Source organism: Gopherus flavomarginatus, chromosome 5 (genome assembly GCF_025201925.1).
Source record: "Gopherus flavomarginatus isolate rGopFla2 chromosome 5, rGopFla2.mat.asm, whole genome shotgun sequence".
NCBI lineage: Eukaryota > Metazoa > Chordata > Testudines > Testudinidae > Gopherus > Gopherus flavomarginatus.
In genome coordinates, this window is record NC_066621.1 from 61,509,073 (window position 1) to 61,518,151 (window position 9,079).

The following is a 9,079-nucleotide window of genomic DNA, read 5'->3' on the forward strand; positions in this document are numbered from 1 at the left end:
TTGGGTAACCAGATAGAAACTATGAAAGTTGGGACAGGGGATGGAGGGTAATAGGTGCCCATATAAGAAAAAAGCCCCGAATATCAGAACCATCCCTATAAAATCGGGACATCTGGTCACCCTATATAGGGTTATCATTGGTATGTTTTTGTCTTACTTTTACCATAAATCAAAGGGGATCATGAAATATTTTGACTTTGCGGGATCATCAACCTGAAAAGATAGATAAACGCTGACCGAAGGTTATCAATCACTTCTTTTTCTTGGTCTCAGGTTTGATCATTAAGCAGAAGGAAAACAAGTAGCCAGTTTGGACTCTGCTTTTGGCAGTCCCATGGAAGTGCTACAGCGCGCATGCTGGAAAGACAATTCATTGATTAATTTTTTCACCTTCCCCCATCCTTCCAAACAACATTTATCTTGTATGTTTGAACGTGATGCTCATTAAAGGAAAGAGCTAATTTACTAATACTGCCCCCATTAACTAATATGTGGGTCCCTCACAAACAATGGATGGATAATAAATTTATCCTCAGAGCGATGTTTGAGAGATGTTTGTGTAGGAGAAAAGAAACAATGTATAGATGGAGAATTGAAGCACAAACAGCCGAAGTATCTTGCCCAAGGCAATCCAGGTAATATGTGGCAGAGACACCAACTAATATCTGATCTTGTGCTTTATCTGTTCAGACATTGATCCATAAGCATTCAAGATCATTTTCTTTATTTTATCCTGGGAAGCAGTCACTCTGAAAAGGACTTGGAGGCCATGCTGGATAATAAACTGAACATGAACTTTGAGTGCAATGCTATGGCCAAAAAGGCTAATGTGATCCTCAGATGTATAAATCGGGTAATATTGATTGAGAATAGGATGGTTGTATTACCTCTGTGTTTGGCACTGGTGTGACCACTGCTGGATTATTGTGTCCAGTTTTGGTGTCCACAATTCAAGAAGAATGTTGATCAATTGGCGAGAGTTCAGAGATGAGACACGAGAATAATTAAAGGATTATAACGATAAAATAAATAGATTGAGCTCATGGAGTGTAACAAAGAGAAAGTTAAGGGTATCTACATGGGGAATAAATATTTGATAATGGGCTCTTCAGTCTAGCAGACAAAGGTATAACAAGATCCAATGGCTGGAAGCTGACAAATTCAGACTATAAATAAGCAGTACACTTTTTAACAGAGAAGGTAATTAACTACTGGAACAGTTTACCAAGGATTGTAGGAGATTCTCCATTACCGGGAATTTTAAAATCAAGATTGGATGTTTTCCTAAAACAGATGTTCTGGTTCAAACAGGAATTAAAATTAAAATTCTATGGCCTAGGTTATGGTAGAGGTCAGACTAGATGATCACGATGGTCTCTTCTGGCCTTAGCATCTATGAAATGTAGCTTTGCCAGTGCACCTCATCCCAACCTGAAATACCCAGGTCTGTCCAGTTGTGTGGTTTTTTTGACAGGAGATTCGCTATCACTGCTAAATGACAAGGAATTTTATAATATGGCCCTATGGCTTTGGGAGTGAGCTGAGAATACCACCTTTGTCTTCCCTCACGACCTATCACAATTTAAAAGCATGTTTATAGGGACAAATAGCTAATGTATTCACCGACTGTTCCACATAGTCCCCCATCTGATAGTTGTCTGATCATAATACAGCTGTGCTCAACTATTTACATTTGTTGGAAAAGGGGCCAAGCATTTGACAATTGTAATGGAAAATGGGGTACACTTTATGTATTTCATATGGCTTACACATTAGGTTCTATAAAATATTTACATTCTGGCTTCATGGAAATAGTATTGACTGATGTTCAGTAACCCATATCCACAATTAATGGTAACTGAATTGCTAATTATAGGACTGACATTTGCAGTGAGATGCTGCAGTGTTGTCATGAAGTATATTTTATCTAATTTCCTGAGCCTGTGATTTGATGCAGTGTAGTTAAAGATAGACTAAGGATTCAATCTCATCTCATAAAAATCTCAGCTAGCCTGGAATGATTGAAAAGCCTCAGGACAAAAGAATTGGACACCATTCCCCAAGGATTAAATCTCTCCTGGCATTTCACCTCATCAATGAAAATAAATTATGCTACACAACTGTCTATTGTTGCGTGTTTTATTTGTCATGCCAGGTTTCTCAGCCTCTCTGGTTTCTTTTCCTTGGGTAGTGTAGGAAGATTGCAATAAATATTAGTGCTGTTACTAAGACTGGATATTCAGGAATCCGGCTTGGAAAAAGGATGGATTCAAAATATTACATTTTATAAACTTAATCCTGGTATCCAGTAGCAATGAAATATTGTTTTATAAAAACAGCGTCTGGAGTGTATCTTAGCCCTCATACCAAAATGTGGGCCAGATTGTCAGGTGGTATATATTGGCATGGTTCCAAGAGGCTACACTGATTTACACCAGCTGAGGATCTGGTCCATTATCTGCTGCTTGGAGTAACCCAGTCAGTTGACCTAGTCACATATACTAAGGACAGCATGAATATTCAGCACCCAGATTCATTTTAACTACTAAATAAGGAGATTATGCAATTCTCTGGATGAACAAACCTTGTGAGAACTTTAAATTAGACACCAGGCTCTGAAATGTACTGATTAGCCACACAAGTAAAGAAGGAAAAAGTAAAAGCAGAAGAACATTGTCTCCTCCACTGTGCAGCAGGCAGGGGTGAAACAGCACAGTAAAACTGGAAATGGAACCAGGAGCTGTAGGGTGGAGAAAGGCAACTATGGGATATTCCTATCATTACATAGCTGCCAATATTCCTTGCTCGGTGCAGGCCTAATCTGAATAGGGTTGCCAGGCGTTTGGTTTAGAAGAGGTACCCTGGCAGCTCTGGTCAGAACTGCTGACTTGGACATTAAAAGTCCGGTCGGTGGCACAACAGGGCTCAGGCAGGCTCTCTGCAGCTCCTGGAAGTGGCCACCATGTCCTGCTCCTAGGCACTGGGTGACCAGGGAGGCTCTGTGCACTTCCCCCACCCCGTAGCTCCTATTGGCCCGGAACTGCAGCCAATGGGAGTTGTGTGGGCTGCGCACGCTGCACAAAGGAGCTTGCCTTAGCCCCTCTGCACTGCTGACTGGGAACTGCCTGAGGTAAGTACAGCCTGGCTGGAGCTCGTTCCCTGAACCCCCTCCTGCACCCCAACCCTCTTCCCCAGGTTGCAACCCCCTCCTGCACCCAAACTCCCTCCTGGAGCCTGCACCCCTAATCCCCAGCCCTGAGCCACTCCTGCACCCACACCCCTCATCCCTGGCCCTACCCCAGAGCCTTCACCCCCATATGGAGCCTGGAGCCTCCTCCTGCACCCATAACTCCTCATTTCTGGCCCCACCTCACAGCCCTCACCCCCTCCTGCACCTCAACCCCCTGCCCCAGCCCAGTGAAAGTGATTGAGGGTGGGAGAGAGCGAGTGACAGAGGGAGGGATGGAGTGAAGGGGGGGTCTCAGAGAAGGGGAGGGGTAGGGTGTTTGGTTTTATGTGATTAGAAAGTTGGCAGCCCTAAATCTGAGGCCCATTTAAGTTAATAGAAGTCGTTCCAGTGCCTTTAGAAGGCTTTACTTCCTGCTTTGTATGGGACAGCTACTTCATGGCTGAAAGGGAATTACTGCCTGGCACAATGGGTGTCAGAGCCAGGAATCAGCCACACTCTGTGACATGGCCCACTCCTCCTCAATGAGCGGATATAACAAACTTACCATAATGATGCATGAGCTGCTGCTGTTCCAGGCAGCAGTAACTTGTGACCTACACAACCCATCCAAGAGATCAGCAGTAGCACAAAACAGGACCCTGAAAAAAATAGCAGCATGATATGGGAAGCATCCATGCTTCAGAGCACAGAGAAGGCCAAGATGTACATAGATGTCCTGAGAGCTGCAGAAAAAGGCTCTAGTTTCCTTGCAAATCTTCAGGCACAGCACAACTGGCAGGGCAGGCCTGGCCCTCTGCTGACTGGATCTGCATTCCTCAAATCCCTCAACACGTCCAGTCCACCTCCAAGAAGAAAGCAGGAGGCATATTCCTTCCGCTATTAGCGCTGCAGAGCTGGGACTGCAAAACCAATGCTGACTCCATTCTGCCTGTCTTGTCAGAGCTGTTTGGTCTCAGTGGGTATTGCTAATGGGTAGAACCCAACAGAATCAAGTTTGTGTTATGTTTTCCATTTGCACCCCTGTGGCCTGCTATGTTGTGTTCATCTTGTTTTTCTTCTTTCATGAGGAGCACAGAGCACTTTACACAATACTTCTTCATGTCTCATAGCTAACTGTGCTGTAACACCCAGTTTGGAGTCATATGACCAGTCATACTACCTCAGCCCAATGGCCATCTAACATAGTATCCTATCTTCCGACAGTAGCTGTGACAATTTTCAGGTTCATTAAATAACAAGCCAGTGAATTAAAAAGGAATAAAACAAATTGGAGAGCAACTCTGGTGAATTGCTGCATACAGCCATGTGATATTCCCACCCGCCTCCAGGGCACTTCTCCAAATTGCTTTGTTTATAATTCTGTCCCTTATGAAGGAACATTTCTAAATTATAATCTTCTACAAATGTGTAGCCTGTGCTGGATGCTTCGGAAGGAATGAACAGGTAACCCAGGCCTGCTTGGTGTGGCACTCTGCCCCCCTCTGTGACAGCTAGACCAGCTAGAGACTGTTGAGTCTGCTACAACCTGGGCTAAAAGAGATGTCTCTTTTAGCTCATGCAGTGGAGGCTTGTGCATTGAGCTCCAGAGCTTCCAGGTCTGAACCTGGCCCACAATGACCGGGGTCTGTCAGCACTACAAACAGAACAGGGAAATTTTGAGTGATCCATCCCCTGTTGTCCAGTCCCAGCTTCTGGCAGTTGGAGGTTTAGGAACACCCAGAGCATGGGCTTGCTGACCATCTTGGCCAATAGCCTTGTTGGACCTATCCTCCATGAACTTAACTAATTCTTTTTTGAACCCAGTTTATACTTTGGGGCTTCACAATATTCCATGGCAACAAGTTGCACTGGTTGACTGTGCATTGTGTGAAGAAGAACTTCCTTATGTTTGTTTTAAACCTACTACCTATTAAATCATTTTGAGAAGTTTGACCCTTCTCAACAGTCAAACTTTTTCATCTCTACTGTAAAACAGAAAGTTTCCTTTTCTCTTTCATTGAGCTGTGATATCAGATCTGCTGATGGAAAGACAACACTCTTGCACCAGGCAGCGGAAATTCATTAAAAAGGTCAAAACTTTTTATATTTTCCCATGAAAAATGTATAGATTGTGTGTTCATCTCCCCTCCACACACACACCCTTTTTCTAATGTTGTACTTGAAAACTAAAGATTTTGAGCATAGTGAGGCACGTACCACAAAGCAAGAGGAAAGTAATAGACTAATTTAGTTGGTACACAGAGAAGAAGGATTTTACATGAATTTCAGATGAATCCTCTAAATGACTGCATTCTAGCGAATATATGGCTGCCTTCTCATAATCATGGTAGTGTTTATTTTAGATGGGTAATAACTTACTGGAAAATCAGCATGTTCTTATCTTTTTGTACCTTTGGGGACAAATTCTATCTTAGTATAAGCATGCTCACATTGCTCTGTATGCCTCGAGGGTTGTGCTTACATATGTGAGGGCCAAATTTGACCCAGGGAGTAAATCTGAACTGTACATGAAGTAAACACAGTACCACCATAATACAATTTTGTAAGGGAGGGCACAATAGAGTGGATTTTCCTTTGGTATGTTTGAACTCTTCATAGTAGTTTTTTTTTTTTTTTTTTTCAATTTGTATCACGCACCTATCAGCTTCCCCAGGCACATTTCCAATCAAATATATTTTCAGCTTTGTTCACATACTGTCATTTTGTCTTAGGTTAAAAATACCAGAAGTTTAAGGAATTTCAATGAGACATTCATCTATTTTGGGCCATAATTAAGGCCAGAGACACTGTCAATCCATAATATGTACAGTCCCCATCTTCCCTTATTGAGCATCCATGGGAGATGTTTTCCATTGGAACATCCATGGGAAATGTTGTCTGTGTATTATTTACTCCTCATTTATTCTCTCACAGTGATGTGGATGTTGTGATAACATGTTATCACCATATGGGCATTTGAGTTCCTCATCTGTTTGCCAAATCCCATCCAAAATGGAGTAATGTTGTTTACAGGAAACACATGGTTCAGCAAGGACACAAATGGAAATGAAATTGTTTGACTGCTCATTAATCATTTCATTGTTCCACTACAGGGAATGTTAACTCCAAACCCCTTCAAAATAGAAAAGTTTCTTCAAATATTTATAACACTAGAAACTTCATAATAATATCAGTTAACTGACATCAGTTATCCTTTACTGAACTTTTTCAGAGGATGTATGGCAAGCATGTTAAGTGCCTTCGGCTTTGCATTGGACGTTTAATTCCGTCTTCTGGGAGTACTTAGTTTACTCGCTTCGACAGTTTAAATGTGAAAAATCTAATAGGACTGGCAAAGGAGTGGTCTCCTTTAGGACACCCCCTTGTGGCTTTAAGGCAGCCCTGCAAGTGGTGCCTTGCCTCAGTTTCCCCTCTTGGTTCCTCAGTAAGAACTTTTTCAAGTCCATTAACAACAGCCCTCCTTAGGGTCTGCTTTATTAACTTAGAAGTTCAAAAATAAATGCCAAATTCTTCAGCCCCTAAACTCCTCTACTGTCTCAGGGTTTTCTCTGCTTTAGCAGGCCACTCCCAATCCTTTCTAGCTGTGGCAACTCCTCTGGTTTTAGGGTCTTCCCTGCAGGAGCCTTTCTCACTCTTTATAGTTTCCTGAGCTTTCCCACACACACTGCAGCTTTCTGCTGCCCTTTAAAAGGGAACAGCTGATCTCTCTTTGGTGTGCCTTTTCAATAATTGATGGCAACTGGACCCAGGCATCTGGCCTAGAAAGGGGCAAGCCATCCTGTTAGAGGGACATATACCAGTACCAGTAAACGTCTTATCTTCCCTAGGAGCTACAGTCTGCCAGATGTGCACTATGTTTCAATTTTGCATTATATTTATTACCAGCAGAAGAAATGGAAGAATTGTGGTGTTCTGTGAATTGCCTGGATTCAAAAATACTTATACAGCATATACAGTGAGTGACATGTACACCCAGAAACATACAAATAGGGAAGGGGGAGGAATCTGTTAATTAATTCAGAAACTCAGGATGCAAATACCTGGGTGCAGTATTTTCGAGGGGGATTCTGTGCTTATGGCTTATCTTAACTTTGGGCCCAGGCTTGCTCCAAATGAAATCCATTGGAGTAGGATTGCTAGCCTTTAAGATCACAAGTAGGAGGATAACATACTTATGTTTGCTGACTAGAGCCATGGATATTTTTAACCTGATAAACTGATGTGCACTAGCTAAAGCGCAGAGAGGCTCTGCTTTGCTATGCCTTAATGTTGCTGAATTTACAAAAGCAGTCCAGGTCTGTCAAGGAAATCATCACATTTCTTGTTCAGTCTTTTGCAAGAGCAGCATGTCGTTCTTCTAACCCCATAGGGTGATAAATATTTTATGGCAGATTAGCTAACATGGCATATCTAATAACTTACTGGAAAACTAGGTCTGTGGCTGGCAATATTTATGCTAAGCACAGAATGGGCTCATGATAATGAAGGAACCCAGTGGTGATGTCCTACTATAAGGAATATTGCTATAAGCTAGCAGAGACTGGCAGGTAGGAGGTGGATGCTCCTCTGGCAGTAGAGCTGATTGCTCAACCTGAAGACAAGGCATCCCTTGCCCCCGCTAGTGTGAAGTGTGAGTCTTTGCAGCAAGGAAAAGGAGGTATTGTTCTGAGAGTCAGACTAAGGTTCTGCTCTTAGGGCCAGGGACTTTCTCTTTTGAAGTCTGATTCACAGGCAGTTTATTATGGCAACAAAGGGAAAAGGAGAATAACAGTAATCCAAAAGCCTTTACACAGTAAAATATTGGCTATTTGCAAAGAGTAAATGTGCATATAATAGAGATTTTCAGTGTTGTTTTTCCAAAACATGTATTCATTGAGCTGCACATTTGCATATATTAGTGTACAAAAAACCCTAATCTTCTAGCCTAATAGGCCTGATTTTCATAAGAGCCAAGCACTCACTATTCTAATTTAAACCAATGGGTGTAATGGACTACTAAACTGTACTACATTGTTTTGCTAGGAGGTGGCTTTGTGTGTACAATACCTTATTTAAAGCTAATCTTAGCCATAATTGGCAAAGCATTAAAGGATCATGTGATGAACACATCTGGTGTGCATAAGCAAGATCTTTGACCAGTCCATATCTGGTATGGGAATATGACATGGTGTCAGAAGTAAACTACAAACAGAAAGAGAAGGAACAAAGGTTGCAGGATGTCATCAACATGACACTCTTCAATGTCCCAGAGAACTCCAGTTTTAATAAACCTTCAGAATGGACAATCTGGAAACAATATTTTCAAGATTTTGCATTGCTATCCAGCTGCACAAAAAATTGAGATATTACGAGTATTGTTTTAATTTATGCTGTAAGGAAGCAGGTAAAATATATCTTTAAATCATTTGACTTTACTGAAGACAGTCACAAAAATGACTCAGAAAGGGTTCTGCATATGTTTGATGCATACCTTATACCTCAGAGAAATATGGTTTATGAAAGAGCATGTTTCCACCAGAGAATTCAAGAACCAGGGGAAAATGTTGAATGTTTTATAAAAACATTGCATACATTGGCTCACAACTGTGATTTTGGGAAAGCAAAACTTGAAAATATAAGAGATTGGCTGGTTATTGGTTTGACATATAAAAAAATTCACAGCATCTACAACTGAAGAGAGATTTAACCCTAGCCACAGCTGTACAGAGAGCAAAGCAGTCTAAGCTGATGAGACAGCAAAACCTAGAGCAATTTGACAAAGTTAAAAAAACTGAAACTGTAAACAGATACTTGAGTATTAAAAGTCATTGTCATAAAACCCTGCATGGAAGAAAAGAGAACTCCCGGGCTAAAAGGGACAAATTCCAGCCAACTTGCACAAGGTGTGGA